Source organism: Mastomys coucha, unplaced genomic scaffold (genome assembly GCF_008632895.1).
Source record: "Mastomys coucha isolate ucsf_1 unplaced genomic scaffold, UCSF_Mcou_1 pScaffold20, whole genome shotgun sequence".
Classification (NCBI taxonomy): domain Eukaryota; kingdom Metazoa; phylum Chordata; class Mammalia; order Rodentia; family Muridae; genus Mastomys; species Mastomys coucha.
The window spans coordinates 116,403,717-116,404,366 of NW_022196903.1; the positions used below are offsets into that span (position 1 = coordinate 116,403,717).

A 650-nucleotide genomic window follows, 5' to 3' on the forward strand; every position below is an offset into this window, starting at 1 on the left:
TGAGGGAGGGGAGACATGCACTCCTGTTGGGGGAGAGGAGATGTGCTCTCCTGGGGGAGGGATAAAATGGATGCTCCTGGGATTGGGGTCCAAGTTGTGCACGCCCATGGAAGTGGGTAGGAGAAGAGGTGCACCCCTTAGATAGGGAGAAAATGGGTACTCCTGGCAGGGAAAGAAGATATGTACTCTGGGGGTGGGGTTCTCTATTCCTTGTTCTTTCTCATATCTATGTGACTAGAAAAAAATTAGTCAAAATATCACAGTGTACCTCTAAAATGTACAAATTTTGTATGTTGCTCTAAAATTTGAAAAATATTTAAGGGCTTAAAGAGATGGACTATAATTTGATCATTACATTTTTTGCATATGTCCATCATATTGAACCCTATAATTTTATGTTATTAAAATAATTTTGAAGAGATCTTATAAAAATTCTATAACACAAAAGAATTATTCAATTGGGGCTGAAGGCTCTATCTTTCTTTCCTCTTAGGATTTCATCACCGGGATCCTGTATATTCATGCTGCTTATTTTTTAGGACTTTCAGATTCAGGTAATCAACAATGGCAATGGGTTGATCAGACACCATACAATGAGAGTGCCACTTGAGTCTAGAGTTACATAGGGAAGTCCTTGCTCCTGTGTCACG

At 39.5% G+C, this 650-nt stretch overlaps 1 pseudogene; it reads left to right on the forward strand.

The window, feature by feature from the left end:
• LOC116099995 overlaps positions 1–610 on the forward strand; it is a 10,039-nt pseudogene extending 9,429 nt beyond the window's left edge.
• Positions 611–650: the final 40 nt, after the last annotated feature.